Below are 23673 nucleotides of genomic sequence, written 5' to 3'. Positions count from 1 at the left end.
TCTGCATTCCATGAAGTACATGCCAACATCATTAAATGACTCCTGTTTCTTTCTTATTGTAAACTCAACTTTATTTAATTTTTTTTCTTTGTTCGTTTGTTTGTATTATGACAATTATATACCAGCAAGTCAATAATACTACATCAATCCCCTATTGGTAGGTTGTGTTTACAGATAGAAATGTACAAAAGCAGAAATGAAGAATTTAAGTGTCTTTTTAATAAGCAGGGTTGATTTGTGTTTGCTTACCTACACACACACACACACACACACACACACACACACACACATACACACACACACACAAACACATACTTAATAATGCTTGGAATTCTCAGATTTTTGTTTGATCTTAATGATCTTAATGCATCTTATGGCAGAGATATACATAAACCAACTGATAACACCATTCGAGACCAAGAAGCTCTCTATAAATATGATAGTTGTAAAAAATTACTTTACAATTTATTACATATATGAATCTCCTCAATGTGTTTACAGAATTAAAGACTAGTTCATCAACTCTCCTCTCACAACTATATCACTACATCTTTGTTTGATAAGAACAAATGTGGGGAATGGCCCATATTGTCAACCTCAGGACTGTTGAGAATTTTCTAGTAAAAATATATTGTGCTTTATTTCTTCAAATGCAGTGTGATAATAGTTTTATTAATCATCCTAACTAAAATATGTAAAGGTTAATTGGTTGAAATGGTTTTTCCCTTGATAATAGTTCATATGTTAATAAAGAACATTATCAAATGCTAAGGAAACTGAAATATTATGTGAAAAAAATCTACATACATTTCTACTACAAATTCTTCAAAATAGTAATCTTTTCTAAAATATCTCAGTAAAATAACTGATAATTTTAAAAGCTGTTGAGATAAATAGTTGAGGTCAGTTACTAATATTGGCTCAGTAAGTAATAAGTTGTTATAAAAGTAAACTCTATTCTAAAAATTAAATAGTTCAAGAACTAGTCAAAAATATTTTCTTGGCTTTCAAGATAGTTTCTAACAGTAGAAATGTAACAGAAAATGATAATATTATGTTTGGATTTTTTCCTCTTTCATTTATTTATTTCAACAAATGTTATTAAACAACTTCTGTTTGTCAGATCTTGGGGAAATTGCAAAGGTCTCGTAATGGAAAGCAAATTCACAGAAATAGTACTAATATAATTCGTGGAATAAATATAGTATGTAGATGGTATCCTACTAGCATAAAAGCATTCTATAGGCAAGGTAACAGTCAGCCTGGCTACAGGTAAATAAACAGAAAGCCTTTGGTAGAAAAACAGAGAGGGGACCACTCCAAAGGAGAATATTAAAAATAATATTTTTAGGAAAACACAAGTTATTTAAATGAGGCTGGATAAATGGCTCTCAACTGGAGATATTTGGCAATATTGACAGGCATTTAGAAAAATTATATCAATTTGTTATCCACTGCTACTAACACCAATGGCACATTAAGTTTCAAAGAAGACTGTAGCTTATGGTACTAGTCCAAGGTCATGGGCCTTGTATCTGGTACAAGCCTTCCTTCCATCAACATTCCAGTCAGCTCAGGATATCAAGTGATGAACAGAAGCTCATATTGAATGTACCTTGGTCATTCTCCACTTTTTGTATTAGTTGCTTTTATGTCAATGTGATAAAATGTCTGTTATAAAAAGCTTACAAGAGGAAAGGTCTAGTGAGGCTCATAGTTCAAGGGTTTAGTCTGTGGTTGCCTGTTATAGGGAAGAATGTCATGGTGACAGAAGTCCATAGCAGAAGCTGTTAACATCATGGCTTGGAAAATGGAAACAAAATAGCAAGTGCCTTGAAATAATACACAAACACCTAACCCCAGTGACCTAGTACCTCCAGCCATTAGGTCCATCTCAATTCCTCTGATGTTTTGAAAGAAAATGGCCCCTTTAGGTCCATAGTGAGTGACACTAATAGGTGCTGTGGCCTTGGAGTTGACACAGCTTTGTTGGCCTCAGAAGCTCAAGAAAGTTATCTTCCTATTGCCTTTAGATCAAGATATAGAATTCTCAGATTTATCTCTAGCACCATGTCTGGCTGCAGGCTACCATGCTTTCTGCTGTGAGGAAATGGACTAAATTTCTGAACTGTAAGCCAGCCCCAATGAAGTGTTTCCCTTCATAAGAGTTGCTGTGGCCATGGTCTCTCTTCACAGCAACAGAAATCCTAAAACTGAAGCACCTCCTAAATGTTCCAAAACTTCCAAAACTAGAACCACTAGTTGGGCACCAAGCGTTGAAGTTGTTTGCTTATGGAAGACAGTATATTAAGCCATTATACAAAGTTACTGAGAATCAACTATGAAGGCTCTTTCTGAATCCTAATTCTTTCCCAAAAGTTCCAGATCTAAACAGTATGGTTGAATTAAGTTTTCACCTATAAGTATTCTATCTATGGGAAAATGAAAAAGTCATATGTAAATATAGATATGAGGAATATTGGTCTTAGCATGTATTGAATACATGCCAGAATAATCATTAGATATCCCACAAGACACGCGGTAGTCACAATAAAAAGACAAGCCCATACTTAAATGGCAATATTTAAAAGTTGAAGTGTTGGTCCAAAGTACAGGGATTCATTGCACAGTGCCTAGAGGCTATTTGATTTTGAAATGCCTAAAGAACACACAGGTGAAGAAATTTCATGCTCTACTACTGCCTGCTGAAGCTACTTCAGGCTGTAGGTGATTCTGCTTCTGGATTATGCAGGTTGGGGAATTCTACTGACTCCTTTAAAATTTATTTGCTTCCTTGTGTGATATTAATCTGGATCTCTATAGCTTATCCATCTCTATTAACTTCCTAAACTCTTCTGACTCTTTATCACACACACACACACACACACACACACACACACACACACACACACAAACACACACACACACTCACTGTGGTAGTGTTGTACAGGAATCCATCCTTTGTGTTTTATACTGAACCACTTTCAGGCTGACTGAACTTGTTCCTCTCCTGAATTTAATACATCTGCATGAGAAGCAGAGCAGTGGGCTTTATTTTTTATTTGTTTGTTTGTTTGTTTGTTTATTTATTTATTTATTTATGTGCTTCACATCCTGCTTGTTGTCCCCTCCTGTTCTTCCCCTCACACATCCTCCCATCCCCCTCCCCTCATCCTCTGAGAGGGTGGAGGCCCTTGGAAACCCCCTACCGTGGAATGTAAAGTCTCTGCTTGGCTAGGTGCATTCACCTCCACTGGGGCCATCGGAATATGTTAGGAGAACATATTCCACAGAGAGGCAACAACTTTAGGGTTAGACCCAGCTCTAGTTGTTGGGGGACCCACATGAAGACCTAGCTGTACATCTGCTACATACGTGTAGGGTGTCTATGTCCAGCCCATGTATGGACTTTTGTTGGTGCTTTAGGCTCTGAGAGCCCCAAGAATTCAGGTTATTTCACTCTGTTGATTGTCCTGTGGAGATCTTACCACTTTTGGGGCATTCAATCCATAAATGCTCCCCTGCTCCATCCAGACGTTTAGCTGTGGTTCAGTCAGCTACTGGGTGGCACCTCTCAGAGGACAGTTATGCTAGGTTCTTTTCTGCAAGCATAACAGAGTGTCATTAATAATGTTAGCTATTGGTGCCTGCCCTGGGGAATGGGTCTCAAGTTGAGTCAGTTATTGCTTGGTCATTCCCTCAGTCTCTGCTCCATCTAACATGCCTGTATTTCTTATAGGCAAGATAAATTCTGGGGCAAAAATTTTGTGAATGGGTTGGTATCCCTATTGCTTACCTTGGGGCTCCTGCCTGGCTATAGGAGGTAGCCTCTTTAAGTTCCATAACCCCACTGCTTTGAGTCTCAGTAAAGGTCACCCCCATTGATTCCTTGGAGGCTCCACATCTCAGGTCTCTGATGTGTTCTAGAGATGCTCCCCACGCCCCCCAACCCCACCACCACTGTACCACAGATGCAGATTTCCATGTAATCTCCTGGCCCTCTGGCCCTTTCTCCTGTTTCTTCCCACACCTGATTCTCAAACTCTACCTCATTTCTGTATCAATCCCTTCTCCCACCCAGTTCCCTCCCTCCACCTGTCTCTTATGACTTATTTTCCCTTCTAAGTGAGATCAAGAATTCTTCCTTGAGCCTTCCTTCTTGTTCAACATTTTTGGTTCTGGGAAGTATAGCATGGATATCCTGTAATTTATGGCTAATATGCAGTGGACTGCTTATGAACCTGGTGTCTAGAAGTAGAGGTTTAAATGTTGATTGTAATATCTGGCTTTTTTAAAGCTCTTACAAAATGGAGATAGTTACAGTGTTGTAAAGTAGCTAGGGAGGGGAGATTTCAACTATTGCCCACTGCAAAGACTAGTATCACTTTGGATACTGATGAGAGACCGAAGAAATGATTTCCTCTGGGTTCATTTAGGGTACCAATAACTTTGCTTGGATTGCTTGTATAAGAAAAAGTCTCAAAGGAAGCTACATTACCAAAATGGTGATACCTCAGCTCAGGTAACTACCTAAAAAAGCTGAATGACAGGAGCTACCTGCATAACTTAAAATGAGCTATACCATTAAAGCTCTTCCTGTGATCAGTCATTGTTTATGACATATATAACTTCTTGTAAAGTTCCTCATAAGTCAGGTGAGTGTCATGATCTGCTCCTCCTACATTTCAATTCAAAGAAAATGTCTGCCAAACAATTCTAGTTTCATTTTTGTTTTTGTTTGTTTGTATGCTGATTTGGCTTTCTTATTTTTTTAACTAGATCCTATAATGGACTGTTCTCTTTATAAAATTCATTAAGTTTCTTTACTCTCTTCCCAGAGAGTTGACAAAATTTTTTCCTATATCTATGATCACAATTAAATGAGGAAATAGGTTCTCAGAACAGTTCCCTCACTCGAACCTCACCAAGTCTATTCTGTTATTTCATTTCTCTCACATACTTTATAAAACTTTTCCTTCTCTTTTCCATGCTATGTCTGACCTACTGACTTTGTGTTTTTATCCTGTATTTTTATGTATCTTTTAATAAAATAAAATATAATAAGATAAAACAAAAGCCATCACATCGAAGTTGGACAAGGCAAATCAACAGAAGGAAAAGAGCCCCAAGAAAAAGCATTAGAATCAGAGGCCCAATCATTTACACACTTAAGGATCCCATAAAATTATTAAACTCAAAGCTGTAATATATATGCAGAAGATCTGGTAGAGACCCATGTACTATGTGCATGCTGCTTCTGTGGCTATGAGTTCACATGAGCTTCTCTCAGTTGATTTAGAGGGCACTGTTCTGGAGTTACACTCTTTCTACCTCCTCTTCTATGGAGTTACTTGAGCTTTAGTGGGAGGGATTTAATGGAGACATACCATCTGGGGTTGTGTATTTTTAAGGCCTCTTTCTTAATATAATATCCAGCTGTGATCTTCTGTATTTGTTCCTATATACTGAAGGAGAAAGTTTCTGTGATGATGGCTAAATAAGGAACTGATCTATGAGTATAGCATAATATCATTGAGAGTTATTTTATTATTACTTAAAAAAAACCAAACAACCATAACAATGAAACAAAAGCGTAGTATTGGTTTTACTGGACAAAACCTAGTCCTGTCACTGGAAGCTTCATTTGATGACAAGAAATAACCAATAGCTGTTCTGTCTTGGTTATTATTTGGAAACTTCAGTAGATTGCCTTCATGTATTGCAAGAAGTTTCCACTATAGTTTGATTTCATACAGCATCTCCAAAACCCTTATTCTGTCTGTCTTTCCCAATATCCCCTGCCTCAATCTGATCTCCCTGACCCTTTCCCACTTGATCCTCTCTTTCTTATCCTCCCTAACCCTGGTTCTAATCCATCCATAAATTTTATTCTATTTCCCCCTCCCCAGGAGATCCATGTGGCCTCCTAGATCCTTCTTTTATGCCTACCTTCTCTGGGTCTACAGATTGTAACTTGGTTACCATTTACTTAGTGGTTAAAGCCAGATGCATAACATATTAATCAATCTGGGTCTGAGCTATCTCACTCCTGATGATTTTCTTTTCCAACCTCCATTCATTTGCCTATAAATTTCATGATACCATGTTTTAATAACTGAGTTATATTTCATTGTGTAAATATACCATTTTTCTTTGTTCATTCTTCTGTTGAAGAGCATCCAATGTTGTAAACAACAATGTTTCTGGATATTATGAATACGGCAGCAATGAATATGGTTGAGCAAGTCTCCTTGTGGTAGAATAAACAACTTTTTGGGTATATACCAAAGAATGGTATAGCTGGATCTTGAGGTAGATTAATTCCCATATCCCTGAGAAATTAACATATAGATTTTCCTGGTGGCTGTAGACATTGCTACTCCCACCAGCAATGTGTGAGTGTTCCCCTTATTTAACATCCTCACCAGCAGTCACTTGTGGTTTTGATCTCTGTCATTCTGACAGGTGTAAGGTGAATTCTCATAGTAGTTTTCTTTTCATTTTCCTGATGGCTGAGGATGTAGAACATTTCTTTTACGTGTTTCTCAGCCATGTGAGTGAGTCTCCTTTGTTAAGAATTCTGTTTATATCTGCATCCCTTCTTAAATTGAATTGTTTAATTTTTTCGATATCTAGTTTCTTGAGTTTATGTATTCTGAATATTACTGACTCATTTTAATCACCTCTTAATCTAAAACTCAGTTTAATCCCTGACGCATGTTGTTCAATTTTAACTGCTTCCAGGACTTGACAACATTTCCTTGGATCCCCAAAATGAAAAAATATAAAATATATCTTCCTTTCCTTCCAGCTTATTAAATATCTCTACCCCTAGTATTCCTAAAACCTTCAACAGAGGAGAATTTGGTTTAATTTTACAGTTCTGGCACTAGACAAGCAGTTTTTAAAATGATATGGAAGTAAATGAAACTCCTTAGTGTACCAGGATAGGCTAGTATCAGGAAAATCAAGAACCATGCATCAGAATTTGAGAGGGAGGAAAAGGAGAAGAAAGCAACAGGGGACATCAAGAAAAGTTGTGACAGCTGTGAAGTTTTGGAAGAATAAGGACTTGAAATCCAGATAAAGACAGAACTCAAAAGGGGACTAGTCAGCCATATGAAATTCAGAGAGAGGATTGAGAAAGATATGTAAGTTTCCTGAGACAGTATCAGTATTGGGATGTCCACAGATACTTAGTTATTGGTACTCAGAAGTAAGTGACTGGTAAACTTACTCTTTTAAAAAGAAAAGCAAAAGTAAATTATATATGTAAGACAATCTTTTATCTAGAGATTGTAGCCATTTAATCATCTAATCATTCAACACATGACCAAAGCTTCTTATTTGTAGGCACTAGACGTCTCTTTCTTTATCTCATTTAATATCACTGTTGAATCTGGAAAGACTCACTCACTAATCCCATGCATTCTTTATATAATATTTGGTCATTATATAGAAACTTAATGGAAAATTCATCATTTTTACATTTAAGCTAGCTTGAAGTTACAAGATGGCATAGGATATTATCTAAATGTTATACATTTGCACATTGGATTCAGAGTCAGATTGATGGTAACGTCATATGCCAGTAACCCTAGTACTTGGCAGGCTAAATTAAGAGGATTGTAAATTGAGGCCAGCCAGAACAACATACAAGACATCGTCTCAACAAACAAACAAAAGGATGAGCAAAATTCACATGTATGAATGCTGTGGTATCAGTCATCTATTCCATAGATATTTAAGCTTAGGCTTTCTTTCCTGTTAGCATACAATTTAGATACCCTAGACATAGCACTTGTCTCCGTGCTTAACCAACACTACAGTATGTTGACCTCATGTATAAATGAATAAATGATTAGGCACTAGTTTTAGGCTTAAAGGAATAAGAAGTTAATCACGTCTTTGAAATAACTATGCATATAGAATATTGTATGGATTCTTATTTTTGTCAAGTCCTTTACTGTTTTAAAAACAGCATATCTAGTGTTGTGTATTGTTTTGTTAACTTGCATGTCGTAGCTGGACTGACTGTGCCTGGGTCTCTGTGAACCAAGCAAAGTGGTGTCATTTTTCAATCGATGACGAAAAATGCAGTGTCTCCATATGCTGACTTTGCATCCTGGAGTTCAGCCAGACAGACTGTCAGTAGCCTTCAGAGGATGCAGAAGGTTCATTTCATCTTGAAAAGGTCTTTGAGAGTAGAGTATAAATGAAGGTAGTGCTAAGATAGAGACAGAGGAGTTCAGGCTTTATATTTGATCAGTTGATTAGATTTAACTGGTACCAAGTATTGATTTTTCCAACAGAAAGTATGTATTTAAAAATAATACTCACAAAAGGCTTACTAAAGGTGACTGGATACCTGTACATTCATAATGTCATGTACCTGTTTGAACAAATTAAATAGCTTTAATGACAGATTTACCTGAGTGAAACATGTTAAGTATAATCTTGATTTTATATATATACATATATATATATTCATATATTTCTATTATTTACAGTGAGGAGCCAAAAGATGAGATCCTCTTTGCTTGTTATAAATTGAAGACAAGTTTTTCTATACATTCTGGATGCTCTATTGCCTTGAATCACTGGTAGATTGGTACAGACAGGTATGGAAACAAACCCTATATTGTAATATCTCCCATTTAGTTTTGTTTTTGTTTTTGTTTTTTTTTTTTTTGAGGTAACTTTTTCTCCATTTTTACTAAATTGGTTATTTCTTATTTACATTTCAAATGTTATTCCCTTTCCCAATTTCCTGTCCATCAGCCCCCTAACCTCTCCCCTTCCCCTTCTATAAGGGTGTTTCCTTCCCCATCTACCCCCTTACTGCCCCCGCAACAATCCCCTACACTGGGAGTCCAACATTGGCAGGACCAAGGGCTTCCCCTTCCACTGGTGCTCCAACAAGGCTATTCACTGCTACCTATGAGGTTGGAACCCAGGGTCAGTCCATGTATACTCTTTGGGTAGTGGTTTAGTTCCTGGAAGCTCTGGTTGGTTGGCATTGTTGTTCATATGGGGTCACAAGCCCCTTCAGCTCTTTTAGTCCTTTCTCTAATTCCTCCAACAGGGTTCCCGTCCTCAGTTCAGCGGTTTGCTGCTAGCATTTGCCTCTGTATTTGACATGTTCTGGCTGTGTCTCTCAGGAGAGATCTATATTCAGTATACTTAGGAATTCACCATTGTTTCTCTTCCATGAGGGGAGCTTCCATAAGAGTTTTATAATATCAAATTGGTAGAATTCTTAATATTTAATGCATATAGTTTCCTCCAAATATTTTCAGAGATGTAGATAACTTGCAAAGCACACTACAGACTTAGGTTATTTTAGTATTCAGACGAAACACTACTTCCCATCTGTGTGCTTGCAGAAATTGATGAGGAGAAGATAGAGATAAACACTTTATTACACCAACTTTCCTTCCTCCATCTCCTCTTCCCAGTCTTTTTTACAATTATCTCCCTCTCTCAAGCCCAGTACCTCATGTATTCTCGCACCTCTTTATTTGCTCATCTTTATTTTTAAACCTGTGTCGAACAAATCAAAAGTTCAGTCATCACAGTATTTCTAGCAGAATAGGTTACCTCCTTTTACTGTGCCAAATTAATGCCTTCAAATGCTCATCTGTGTTCAAAGACTTTACAGTAAGCCTTAAAATATGGCCATGGTACCCATGACTGAGCTGATAACCTGAAACCAGAGTACGGAATCTTTTCAACATGTCATAAAAACAGATATTTCTTCCAGTGGTATTAAATTTAACAACAGAAAAATGTTTTCAATGTATCATGTAAACAAATTGATGGAATTGTTTCTAAATGCAACACAGTAATTTTCAGAAGAAGGAAGCATTAAACAGGCAAAGAACCACAAGTTGGTATTAAATAACTTTCCATGGGTAACACAAGTATGAGATGGGCATTTTAAAGTGCTCATTTCTGTACACTTACATTTGATAAATCACAATGAAATGTTTGTTTCAAAATTTTTTAAAAAATTCCCATTATTACCTTTTGCTGTCACAAAACATTTTGAAGATTTCTGTGAAAGTATTCAAGTGTCCACAGAGTTCTCCATCCTCACATTGGCACCAGAACATTTCTTGTGTGCAAGAAAACCCTTTTCCTATAATCCTAGATACATATACTTCCTCTAGGGAAATTATTCACTGAGCCCTAGTAGTAGTGTGGAATAATAGAAATGCTCAGGTTGCAATGCTAAATAAAGACATCTTGAGAAATCAGCCGTGCAGGAGGCATGCCTTGGGCAGCTTCTGTGTGCTTCACTTTGGGTTAATTTGGAGAAATGTAGGACAGCAAAGAAATAGTTAAGATGCAAAGGTTATCAGGTCCTTCCTTCACTGATGGACTCCTACTGTCCAGACGTCCTCTTTGCTTTGACCTTACGCTCTGTAGCTCATCGTCTACATCATCTCCTCATCAATATAAATTTGGGAGAATTTTCACTTTGTTTTGCAGGTTTTTTTTTCCTTTCTAAATATAAAGCACCCTGATCTCCTTGGAAGAAAGGTGCTACAGGACGATCAGCGAAGGATTGACTAAAATTAGAAATATCAGCACATTCGCATTTTTCCCAATAGTTTGGTAATTTTGACAATGTACTATTTTAGCATATCATGGGGTTTCACAGTGATTGTAAATTAAAGCTTTCCTTACATAGACTGAAATGTGCCTGACTTGGTAAATTCTCAACTTTCTGAGAACTCCATTTTAGGGAATCAATGTTAACTCTGTTTAATTTTAACCTCAGTGGCTTAATGACTGAAATGAATACTGAAAATAAGAAATTTGGGAGTAAACAAGTAGATGAGGCCATGGTGCCTGGTGAGTCAAAGAGACCCTTCAACTACCAATTGCAAGCAATCATTTTGTCTCAGCCTGAAGGAAACAACCCAAATAGAGGATCGGATGCTCTAATTCTCATCCTCCCCATGAACCTGGCTTTGAAGTGCTAACTACAGAGTTAGAGCGAATTGTTTTCTGTTCTTTCTTTTCAGTAAATATGGGCATCAGATGGATCCTGTAGGAATGTTTTTCAGCAAGTGTATATTTGTTTTTATATCTACTTAAAGTAGCCCATTTTACTTAAAATTAGCAATATATTCTTTGACTTTCAAACTTCAAAATTGGCATTTGAAAACACAAAATTGTTTATTGGCCCTCTTTGCAGGATAAATAAATGTTTGCTCAGCCCCATTAGTTTTAAACCCATGATTTAGGATTCTTTTAAATGTGCTAAAATTAACAAGACTTAGCACTGTGGGTACAGAAAATGACAATACGAAATAACAAGTCATGCTGAGAATTGGACATTTGACAGGATTTCAATTTTTAATCTGGCCTCTCAGTTTGGGTGATCCTTTCTTTGTGGCAACAGATCAGAAAATATTTGCTTGTCAATAAATGTAGGCAGTTGCTGCACCACGGCAGACCTGGGTAAGCTTGAAATTTAGAAGGTAATGCCAAGCCAGAAGAATAGCTGGAGAGAATATGGTTTGATTTTCTAAACCACCAAGTGATTTGGTAATTGTAGTTTATATTGGCAACTGAATTCAAGATGTCACAGTTTAGTACACAGTGAAGGTCAGTTATTACTTCATTATAATTATCCTAGGGCATCATTATACTATATTTGATTGAGTTTCTTTTTTTTTCAACAGCTTAAGAATTGTAAATGCCTCTCAGTCTGCATTATATGCATGTTTATATGAAGGTAAGTAAATTAAAATGATAAATTTAAATCGTATGTGGTACTCATAATATTTCATGTTAAAGTAAGCTTTCATTACCTATGTATAAATTATTTTAAAAAAGTATGTGGGATAACACAATATAACTAATTATTTTAGGGAAATAGTTTTTTAATTAAAAAAGAAACTGTTTTTTAAAAATCTTTGCAATTATAATAACATACCTACTCAGTCAATTAATGTAATAATTATAACTTAGGCTTTCTATTACTTAGTATTGAACCACTTAAAGTCACTACTCAAGTGGTAAAAACTAAATCTCCATTAAAACATTTTAAAATTTGAATAGATGTCATAAGGTGGATCTCTTTATATAGCATTATTGTGCTGTATAAGAATTTCATTTTAATAGAAGAAGAGGCTATTATTGCTGTATAATTTTTATGTTCTCATTGATCTACATTGGTTTATCGCTAGACTGTGAATGAAAAGAGCGAGGATTTTTCAAGAAAGGGAATGTTTACAATTTTAAGCTTAAGCAACAACGTGAAGGATGTTTACCAATCTGTGAGGATAATATTGATTGTCAACTTGAACAGATTTGAAGATCTAGAAGATTAGCAAATGTTCCCGTGGGTTTGTCTGAGATTTTTATGTCCAGGATGATTAACTCTGGTGTGGTATGGGTGGGTCCCAAATAAAGTAAGAAAGGAAGATAGGGGAAAGGCAGCAGACATGTTCTTATCTCTCTGATGGTGGCCCACCATTAGATCTGCTCTGCCCTGCCCTATTCTCCCTGATGGCATGAAACATAACTGTCATTTTCTTCCTTCAGGTTGGTTTCTCAGCTACTTAGTCACAGCAACAAATAGCTAAATAACACAGATAAGTATTACCCAGAAGAAAGCCACTATGACTGCCAACTCAGGTAGTTTGGAAACTCTCAAGTCTGTTTTGAGAGATCTTTGAGAAGTGGTTTAATAATGCCAAGAGTGATGAAAATAAACAATTCAGACAAGAACAGTGATACTATATTTTATCAAAACCAATTCTCTGCCCTAAGAATTTATAGGAAGTTCAATTTTAAAGTGAGGGGATGATTAATTGGACTGAGGAAATTTCAGTCCCTCACCCTGTTCCAATAGTTTGTTATCTCTTTCTTGTCAGGGTTACAGTGATGCTTAGGTGAGAGGTAAGTCGGAGCAGAAAATGTTGAAAACTTTGCAGTTTTCCAGGAATATAAATACATATAGCATGGGGGTTGAGGAAAATATAAGGGCTAAGATGATTAGAGCAAGTACAAAGAAGGCAAGTGCTTTGCAGTGTGGCAATGAGAGAGATGTCTTAATGGTCTCTCAGAAGTTAGCTAGATCTGTCCTATAATTAAAAAACAAGAAGTTAGTTTGGTCCCTGGGAGCTCTGGGGGATGGGAGAGGGAGGAAAGGAGATAACATTAGAAATGTAAATACATAAAATAGCCATTAAAAAAACAAGAAGTTAAGGGTTTTACCTCATGTAGAAAAAAACTCTGCTTTGAGAAGAGATCTTTGGGATTCCTTGTCCACATTGTATCTTGCAGGCAAGTGTTTGCCCATGTTCACTCATTCAAACATTAAGAACTTTCTATAGTGTATTTCAAGGGTCTTGTCACTGTTTGACATGGAGACATCCATGAAGTGGTGGCCTTTCAGGCCTGAAAACGTAAGAGAGATGATGTTTTATACTCCCATCTAGAGTTCAAAGAAAATATTAGAGTCCCAGTAATGAAACACAGAAGCAGACTCTGCAGGCATCCTAGGAAGGTGAGCTGTGAAATTATGTAGCAGGATTTGAATATGCAATAAAACCCCCAAGAAGATAGTGATGGCAGGAATCTAGAAGTTCTGCTGACAATGACACAAACAGTGAGAAATCTGCTTAGCAGAAGACTCAAGCAAACTACAAGTGGCAAGACCATAAGAATAGGACTACCCCAGACTTCTAAGGCTGACATCCCACCAGCATGTGCCTTTATGCTATCTTTAAGGTATGGATTTATGTTTCTTTGCTCATAATTCTTGTTTCTATTCCCCCATTCCTCATGTTTAGAAAGAAAATACTAATTCTGCAGTTTCAAGAATGTGCTGCCCTTTGTAGTAGGATCTGATAATTTTTTGAATTTCTTCTGATTCTGTAGTTATGTCTCCCTTTTCATTTCTGATTTTGTTAATTTGGACACACTGTCTGTGTCTTCTCGTTAGTCTGGCTAAGGGTTTATCTATCTTGTTGATTTTCTCAAAGAACCAACTTTTGGTTCTGTTGATTCTTTCTATGGTCCTTTTTGTTCCTACTTGGTTGATTTCAGCTCTGAGTTTGATTATTTCCTGCCTTCTACTCCTCCTGGGTGTATTTGCTTCTTCTTGTTCTAGAGCTTTGAGGTGTGCTGTCAAGCTGCTGACATATGCTCTCTCCTGTTTCTTACTGCAGGCACTCAGAGCTATGAGTTTTCCTCTTAGCACAGCTTTCATTGTGTTCCATAAGTTTGGGTATGTTGTACCTTCATTTTCATTAAGTTCTAAGAAGTCTTTAATTTCTTTCTTTATTTTTTCCTTGACCAGATTATCATTGAGTAGAGCATTGTTCACTTTCCATGTATATGTGGGCATTCTTCTTATTGTTATTGAAGACCAGCTTTAGCCCGCAGTGGTCTGATAGGACGCATGGGATTATTTCTATCTTACTGTATCTGTTGAGGCCTGTTTTGTGCCTGATTATATGGTCAATTTTGGAGAAAGTACCATGAGGTGGTGAGAAGAAGGTCTAGATAGAATGCTTTATAAATATCTGCTAAGCCCATTTGGTTCATAACTTCTTTTAGTCTGTCTATGTCTCTGTTTAATTTCTGTTTCCATGATCTGTCTGTTTATGAGAGTGGTGTGTTAACATCTCTTACTATTACTGTGTAATGTACAATGTGTGATTTGAGCTTTAATAAAGTTTCTTTTATACATATAGGATTGAGAGTTCATCTTGGTAGATTTTTCCTTTGATGAATATGAAGTGTCCTCCCTTATTTTTTTTGATGGCTTTTGGTTGAAAATCGATCTTATTCGATATTAGAATGACTACTCCAGCTTGCTTCTTCAGACTATTTGCTTGGAAAGTTGTTTTCCAGCCTTTTATTCTGAGGTAGTGTCTGTCTTTGTTTCTGAGGTGTGTTTCCTGTAGGCAGCAAACTACCGAGTCCTCATTGCATATCCAGTTTGTTAATCTGTGTCTTTTTATTGGGGAGTGAGTCAATTGATGTTGAGAAATATTAAGGAATAGTGATTGTTGCTTCCTGTTATATTCATATTTGGATGTGAGATTATGTTTGTGTGCGTTTCCTCTCTGCTATGGGGTGAGGTATTCTGCTCTTCCATGACTTCCCATCACCATTGACTAGCATGCCTGAAACTGTAAATTAAAAAAAAAACAAAAACAAAAACAAAAAACCTTTCCTCTAAGTTGTTCACTCAGGTATTTAGTCATACAGACTAATATAATTATTTCAAACACATTTCTAGTCATTGGCAAAACCAATAGCAGCAGAAGGACTGTAGCACTGCCTTTATAACTGCCAACTTGCCTGCATTCAAATCCTGCTTCATGTTATCATCATTTGATTGGCATGTGTGCTGAGTAGCTTTTTGGCAACCTGAGACAGGCTAAAGCCATCTGGGTAGAAGAGACTTTAATTGAAAAATTGCCCCTACTAGATTACCTGTGTGTAAGTCTGTAGAATATTTTCTTGACTAATAGCTGATGTAGGAGGGACCAGGTGTCTATGAGCCATGTCATTTCTAGGCAGGTGGTGCTGAGTGTATAAGAAATTAAACTAAACAAACCACAAATAATAGTCTAATAATCAGTATTCATCCATAGTCTCTGAATCTAGTCCTGACTGTAGGTTCCTTTCTTGAGCTGCAGACCCGGTTTTCCTCTGTGATGGATAGTAACTTGTAATATGAAATGGACTTTTCCTTCCATGAGTTGTTCTTGGTCATGGTCTTTATAACAGAGATAAAAAACAAATGTAAATACCATTTTGAAATACTGGATTGAGCTTTGATCTATTCACAGTGGAAGGGCAAAAGATCTGAACTGTAAAATTTTAGATGCAGTTAATATGAAGAAGAGGAGGAGGAGGAAGAAGAGGAAGAGGAAGAGAAGGAGGAAGAAGTAGGGGGAGGAGAAGGAGGAGGAAGAAGAAGAGGAGGAAGAGGAAGAAGAGGAAGAGGAGGAGAAGAAGAAGAAGAAAAAGAAGAAGGAGGAAGAGGAGGAGGAAGAGGAGGAGGAGGAGGAGGAGGAGGAGGAGGAGGAGGAGGAGGAGGAGGAGGAGGAGGAGGAGAAAAGAAACAAGGGCTTCATTTGAGACCCTGCCTCCAAAACAAAAAGGAAATCCACAAACAATTAAACTTGTTTTACTTTTTAAAAATTATCTTTACAATTATAAATGTTAGATTTACACCTTAATGTGAAATATAAACTTCTGAAACTAGTAGAAGAAAACATAAGAGGTGCATTACAAAGTTTAGTTGTAGGAATAGACTTTCTGACTAGAACTCAATTTACTCAAGAAATAATGAGTGAGACCCTCCAAATTGAAAACTTTCTGTATATAGAGGGGGAAAATATTTGCCACCTATACATCTGGCAAAAAATTAGTGTCTAGACTACACAAATAACTCAAAAAGCAAATGGTCAGAAAACAAAATAAGAACAAAGTCCCATTTAAAAAGTAGGCCTAAGACCTAAATATAGACTTCCTGAAAGAAAAAAATAATGGCTAAGGATATCACAAAAATTATTCTTCCTACATTACAACGGGGGAATTGCAAGCCAAAATAACTTTTCAATTTCATTTTACCAGTCAGAATGTCAAAGATCAAGAATAACAAACAACAAATCCTGGGAGACACTACTGAACTCAAGGAAAGATGAAATCATAAACTTTGCAAATAAATGGATACAAATAGAAAAGATCATATTGAACAAGCTAACCAATACCCAGAAAGACAAAATTTTCATGTTCTCTGTCATCTGAATCACTGAGCTCCAAACTTTCAGATGTGAAATAACTAGTAAAGTAGAAAGAACTACTGTGAATAGAGAAAGACCTCTAGAGACAGAGAGATGGATACAAGTGCTATGAAAAGGAGAATGAGAAAAAAGGGGAGGGGAAATTTATTTATAGTGGAGAAAGGAGAGACATATTGAGGGAAAGAGATTCAGGAGAAGCAAAGCAAGAATGCTTGAAAAAGCCATAGGAATTGAGGTGTTTTGAATATGCTTGGCCCAGGGATTGGTACTATTAGGCGATGTGGCCTTGTTGAAGGACGTGTGTTACTGTGGGGATCGGCTTTGTGATTCTCCTCCTAACTGTCTGGAAGACATTCTTCTATTTGTCTTTCAAACAAGATGTAGAATCATTGTCATAGTGTTTCTTCACAGCAATAAAATCTAAACTAAAACACATATTTATGTTAATTTATATTTATTTAAACTTACATATAATATATGTATGTTTTGGTCTGTACATCTATCTATAGATGAAATTATGCCTATTGGGGTTCCTTCTAAAGGCCTAGACTATCTAACAAAATCCTCAGTCACACATGTTAAATCTGTCTTTTCAAGCCATTGGTCAGAATAGTCCAAGAGGCACCCAAAAGGATATAAGCTATTGCTATTTCCCCTGGCTTCTTTCAGAACTTAAAGGTAAGAACAACTGTACTGTTGATGACACCACACATTTGAGACACCAAATTTAGAGAATTTCAAATGGAAGTTACAGAGAGACCTCTTCGCCTCAAATTAGAACTTATAGTATCTGATGATGCTTTGAGAGGAGACAATTAAAAGTCTTTCTCCAATGCAAAGGCTATTAACCACAACTACCAATGTGGCAAGATAGTCTGAAGAGTAAAATAGTTGAACTTACATTTTGGGGATAGCTAGCAGGTACCTAATTCGAAATAAGTCTTGCTTAATATAAGGAACTCTTGCCTAGTACTCTTAATCTAGCCACTGCTAGTTGATGAGACCATGGACTTAGAAGGGATCTAACTACTACCACCTTCATAAACTGGTATAAATCCCAACTGTATCCTTAATACCTATCCTTATTTTCACAGAAAAATGTAGTACTTATCACCCCTCATCAACGAAGACTCTTTTTGTGGCAAATGGAGAATGTCACAGAAATCTACCACTAATCAAAACAGAGATAAGACCTGACTGTAGGTTTCCCATCCCCAATGAATACTTCTATAAGACAATGTTTACACCCAAAGATGCAGAAAAAAATATTGAAAAGAGAACAAAAACAACATAAGACCAAAGGAACTAGGAAGTCTGCGCAACATGCTGTCTTCTATATCTGATAGAGAATTGCACTCACAAAATCTGAACAATATGGTTGCCCAAAAAATCTTGTACAATGACGTTATTTAAAACCTCAATATAGACAAAGGAACTCCCACAAGCCCCTCCCTAGATCAAGTACTGCATGTAACTAATGGCTGCTAAGAGAGGAAGAATCAGCTTTCTCCAAGAGACAGGCCCCTAATAGGTTATCCAATCACAATTGATCATCTTTAAGCACATATACATATGAGCAACTTCAAATGTCTTAAAGATATTATCCATCTATCTATCAATTGATCAATACATAGCTAATGTATTATACATTAATATAGACATATAAATTTGACAGACTTAAATTATATATGTATACATTCTATATATAAATATACTATAGATGTATATATTTTGTACATATTCTCTATATCTTTTTCTCTCTATCTCTACTCTCTCTCTCTCTCTCTCTCTCTCTCTCTCTCTCTCTCCTCTCTCTCTCTTTCTCTCTCATAAGAGTGTGCTAGCTCTGAGAGGCAGAGAAAACACCCAGCTGACCTTCCTCTTCTACCAAGTTCTTAGAAGAAAATAAAACAGCTCACCCTTTCCATACTATTTTCAAAAACCTTCCAAAAGAATGTCCCTCCTTTCTACTTCCAAGTCTCTCTATTCATTTCCCAAACTTCCTCTCACACTGTTTTATCCTTATGTTCACATCCTGTCAACTGGTTGTTTGTTCCATGGTGGGTACATGGTTGACTTTATTCAATTTTGTTCACAATAAACAGAAATTTCTTGGATTAAAAATGTATGATAAGGCTAAGACACAACTAGAGACAGGATTTTCCAGTATATAAACTCGTGGTTCACAGTGAGAACAAGTACCCTACAATGGTCATGAAGTTGAAATGAAGTAGTGGGAAAATACGGGGGGAGATTTTAATATGGAGAGTGTGGGATGGAAATTGTATAAACATTCTTTTATAAAATTGAAAAAAAAACGGGATAAAAATAACTGTTAAAATCACAGAAATTACTCATTGACATACCCTCCAAAACAAAGATAAATATCTTTTCAATCAGTGCTGGTTGGTTAAGAATTTTGCCAGTTCTTACCTTTGAGTGTGTTGACATTTTATTGTTTGAAACACCCAAACTTGATTTTCTTGTTTGGAAAATGGTCAAAACAGTAGATTTCATGTTTTTCGTAAATTGTAATTTATTTAATTCCTCATCTTCTTAATTATGTTGTTGGGCCAGCTAGATGGCTCACTATGTAGGCCCTAACAACAATCTAAGTTTGATTCTACGATTTTATAAGCTGACAGGAGATTGCCAACTTTGAAGAGTTGTCTCTGACCTTTAAATGAACTCAGGCACACTCTCTCTCTCTTTCTCTCTCTCTCTCTCTCTCTCTCTCTCTCTCTCTCTCTCTCTCTCTCACACACACACACACACACACACACACACAAACACACACACACACAGGCACACACATACATGCAGACACACACATATACACACATATGCACTCATAATCACAATGCACTAATTAGTAAGAAAATAAAACATTAAAATATGATGAAAGAGGAACTGTAATCTGAAAGAAATATCTAAATTAAGTGATCAACAAGTTGGGGAGAAGTGATCATTTCCTGAAGAACCACTTTGTGTAATTTCAAATATAAAAGATAAATAACCCAACTATGTTTTTAAAAAGATATTTTCATATTGTTATTGATTCTTCCCTCATACATTACTTCCCAATGCAGCTTCCCTTCTTTCCACTCCTCTGAGTGACAACCACCTCCACTCTATCCCATATGCACCCCATACCCCACAGCCCCAGCCCCCTTCCTTCCACCTTCCCACCCCTCATTGCCAAGAAGGAAAGAGTAGCACCCTTCCAGGCACATCAACTGAACAAAGCATAACAAGATACAATAAGAGTAGGACAAACCCTCACATCAAGACCTGTTGAGGCAACCCAGCAGGAGCAAAGGGCACTAATAGCACACAGAGGAATCAGGAACAACCTCCATTCTCACTGTAATGAATCCCCCAAAACACCAAGCCAACAAATACAACTTAAATGCAGAGACCTAGCATAGACCCATGAAGGCTCATTGATTATCTCTTCAGTCTATGGGAGCTCTATAAGCCCTGCTGAGATGAATCAGCTGGCTGGGCTCTCCTGGTGTTATTGACCACTCTGGTTTTCACAATTTCCTTTCCTGAGCTCCAAGTAGAGGGACCCTATGGAGACCTCCAACATTTGCTCTCTCTCAGCCTAATGCTTGGCTGTTAGGTCGCTCTGTATCTACTCCCATCAACTGCTAGTGGAAGCTTCTCTGAAGATGATTCAGCTAGACACAGATGCATGAGTACAGCAGAACACCATTAGGAGTCATTGACTTTTATTTTCCCAGTCACGTTTCATTCTAACTTTGGTCTCTGTGCTATCTAGCTTCCAGTTCCTGGTTATCCAGGGAATGTTGGGCATCTGCTCTCTCACGGCTTGAGTCTCAGATCAGTCATCGGTTGGCCACTCCTATGAGTTCTGTGCTACCATTGTCTCACCACAACCTGTAGGTAGGACAGATTGAGGGCAGAGGGTTTTGTGGCTGCGTTGGTGTCCCAATCTCATCAGATTTGGTATTCTTCCTTTACTATAGTCCTTGGTAGGGTTACCCTTGTAGATTTGAGAGTTTCTACTGCACGAGTTTTGTACCCTAAATGTTCTTCAATTCCAGTCATCTCTCCCCTGTTCACACTATTTTTCTCCATTCCTCTTCCCCAATCTCATCCCTCTTACTCCCATCTCCCACTTAATCCAGTCTACCCAGAAAATCTATTTTATTTTCTCTTCCCAAGGAGATTATTCCTGCCTAGTTCCCTCTGTGTTACTTAGCATCTCTGGGCTTGTAGATTGTAGCATGATTGCCATTTACATGACAGCTAATATTCATGAATAAATGAGTACCTATCACCTTGGTCTTTTTGGGTTTGAATTACCTCACTCAGGATGATTTTTTTCCTGGTTCCATCCATTCTTCTGAAAATCTCAAGATGTCATTTTTTTTAACTACTGAGTAACTTTAAAATAGTTAAATGTTTCAAATATTATTCAAATACCTTAAGATTTATGAAAATCATTCCAGAATATTGTTTACCACACAATGAAGGATATTTGGGATATGAGTAAATTGTATATATTTATCGTATTCACAGCCTTTTAACTGGATATATCACACATAACATGTAATGAAGCTGTTATGCCAAATATAGCACTCACTTAAACAGAATAATTTCTGGTTCAAACATTCTGAGCAAAAATGAATTTTAATAGTTTGTAAAGTCAAAATAGTGTGATTCTATATTTAAAATATATATAAGTATACGTATATACATTTGTGAATATATATTTGTGTGAATGATTACACATATGTTTATGTCTATTCATCATTAAATTGTCCTAGGATTCTTGCAACTAAAGTAGGAAAAATGGTTCTGAAAAATGATCTACTTTTTATTGGATTATACTGACAGGTGTATCTCGCATAGTATAACACTATGCCATCTTCAAGCCTAAGACTTTGAGAGCATTTCCCTATAGCAACACTTTTCTTGGTTGATTGGTTTGGACATTTCCTTCTCTGACTCTTTATGCTTCTTTAAACTGGAAGTGAGGAAACCTTGGTACTGCTTTCATGCACAGAGCCACAATAATGACACTCAGAATTGTGTTTATTTTTTTATAGCACTCTTTGTTATGTGTGTAATATATTAATCAGAAATCCACAAAACACAATCTTCTTCTAAATTTAACATTTATTGCTTTCTAAAGTTAGAGGAAAGAGCCTTTCAAGACTTTGAATACTATTTTATCTTCAACAAATTCCTTTGGGGTTTTAGAGCCAATAGTAAAAAAAATAATCCACTTCTAAATATTACATCTTTTGAAATCTTTTTAGCATTTCATGTTCACCTCAAAGTTTTCAGACATACTAAAAATTCTAGGAGATTATAACCATTTATACTGAAGTTATCATTATGGATTCTACACTTATATTGCTCCTTACTGGTTAAAAAATTAAGAGTTTCTTATTTCTGTAACAATCAGACAATTTTTATAATGTTTGACCATTCAGCTCACCTTTGCAAGCATCCTAATTATATGTTCTAGTGTCAGAATTCCCTCAGGAAAATACATGGATTTCAAAGGAAATAGTATACTACACTCCACTTTTTTTTAAATTGGGACCATATTGATTTCTAGAATCCCTGAATAGGTATCAGTTACAACATGTGTGACTATGGAGAATTCATATAATGCCTCCTTGGTAGTTGTAAATATTGGGATCACACAGTTTTTTGTATCATAGATCATTAGAAAAAAATGGACCCAAGTATAACATTGAAAAGTTCTATACCATAGTCAGTAGTGGGCAGAAAGATTTGAACATTTAGGCTTTATTGTTTTTTTAGTTGGTTAGTTTATTAGTTTGCTTTGAGATAGGGTCTCCCTTTGTAGGCTGTACTATCCCAGAATTTATAACATAGAGATTACAGGTAACAGAGCTTCTTTCTACCTACAATTCAATTCTTAAATAACCATGATAGCTATCCTAGACAAATACACTCAGAAACCTATGCACAATAATAGAAGAAAAAGAAGAAGAAGAAGAAGAAGAAGAAGAAGAAGAAGAAGAAGAAGAAGAAGAAGAAGAAGAAGAAGAAGAGAAAGAGGAGGAGGAAGAGGAAGAGGAAGAGGAAGAGGAAGAGGAAGAAGGAGAAGGAGAAGGAGAAGGAGAAGGAGAAGGAGAAGGAGAAGGAGAAGGAGAAGGAGAAGGAGAAGGAGAAGAAGAAAACTTTGTAGGGTGCAAAAAGCCTAAAAAACATTATAGACAACAAACCAAACCTAATCAAAATATAGAAAGCAATATTTCAAGATGAGGATAGGAAAGCACATATGCAACAGATTGCAAAAAGAAGCTGTATTTACTAGCTCACAAGTCCTACTGAGAATATAAACAACACAAAAATCAACACAATGACTGAAATAGACTCCCATTTCAATAACAATTTTAAATGACAACGGCCTTCAGTCTCCAGTCAGATGACACAGGCTGTCTAAATGAATCAAGAAACTAAATCTAAAGGAAAAGAAAACAAAGAAAGACATTGAATTTATCTGCCTGTTATTGATAAGAAATGCAACTTATCTTCAAAGGGAGTCACCACCTTAGAGTAAAAGGAAGGACAAAAGCACTCCACTCAAATGGGGTCGGGAAACAATAAAGTCTCTTTATCTCTGACCAAATAAGGGTAAAATTTTAATTAATCACCAAGAGCGATAAAGAGGGACCTTCATTTCAGTTAGGGAAAGAGCTAACCAAGAAGACATTACTGTCTTAAACATATATCAAATAACTCCGGTGTAACAAATATCATAAACATATATTTTGGGAGACCAGCTAGGTGCTAATGGTATAGGAGCCACTGGGTGACCTGTAATAGGACCCTTCCAGTTTCCATCTGCACCCAGAGCTGGGGCTGTCCCACAGCC

At 36.6% G+C, this 23673-nt stretch overlaps 1 long non-coding RNA gene across 3 annotated transcripts in view; it reads right to left on the bottom strand.

Annotated features, from left to right (window-relative positions):
- Window positions 1–23673, bottom strand: part of LOC148005229 (uncharacterized) — an 89355-nt gene that overhangs the window by 26595 nt on the left and 39087 nt on the right. For 2 of the 3 annotated variants that reach the window (XR_015623009.1, XR_015623010.1), the window contains exons 3-5: window positions 13237–13419; window positions 8341–8392; window positions 3489–3602 (exon numbers count right to left, since the gene is read on the bottom strand). This is a non-coding gene — a long non-coding RNA (uncharacterized LOC148005229). The remainder of the gene's footprint in view (window positions 1–3488; window positions 3603–8340; window positions 8393–13236; window positions 13420–23673) is intronic. The other variant, XR_015623011.1, reaches the window with a different exon arrangement.

The sequence above is a fragment of the Rattus norvegicus genome, chromosome 6 (assembly GCF_021556685.1).
Source record: "Rattus norvegicus strain SHRSP/BbbUtx chromosome 6, alternate assembly SHRSP_T2T, whole genome shotgun sequence".
Lineage (NCBI taxonomy): Eukaryota > Metazoa > Chordata > Mammalia > Rodentia > Muridae > Rattus > Rattus norvegicus.
The sequence above is the reverse complement of the archived record's forward strand: the minus strand, read 5'-3'. Positions and strand labels throughout refer to the sequence as shown.